Source organism: Miniopterus schreibersii (genome assembly GCF_964146895.1).
Source record: "Miniopterus schreibersii genome assembly, chromosome: 10".
In the NCBI taxonomy this organism is placed as follows: Eukaryota; Metazoa; Chordata; class Mammalia; order Chiroptera; family Miniopteridae; genus Miniopterus; species Miniopterus schreibersii.
In genome coordinates this window covers 59798812-59799157 of record NC_138110.1, presented here as the reverse complement: position 1 = coordinate 59799157, position 346 = coordinate 59798812, and positions in this window count along the sequence as shown.

The following is a 346-nucleotide window of genomic DNA, read 5'->3' as shown; positions in this document are numbered from 1 at the left end:
GGAGGGGCCTGAAGGGCAAGACTGGGGAGGAAACCGGGCTGGACGGCGGCCGGGAAGGGGCGGTCCGCGTGAGGGCGGCCTGGCTTTAGGGGTGCGCCGGCTGGCCCCAGACGGACCAGACTGTGGGAAAAGGGGAGGGGTCGGGCCGGGTCGGCGGGGCGCTGCGGGTTTGCATAGCTCGGAGGGCGTCAGAGCCGGTGATGTCCAGTGTAAGATGGGGAAACGGATACCCGGCATGGAGCGGCCACTACCTCGGGCCCTCGGCCGGTGGGGCAGGTGTGGCAACAGGCCCAGAGAGGGGCAGAGACCCGCGCAGGGGCCCGTACGCGTTTCGGGGCCGAGCCAG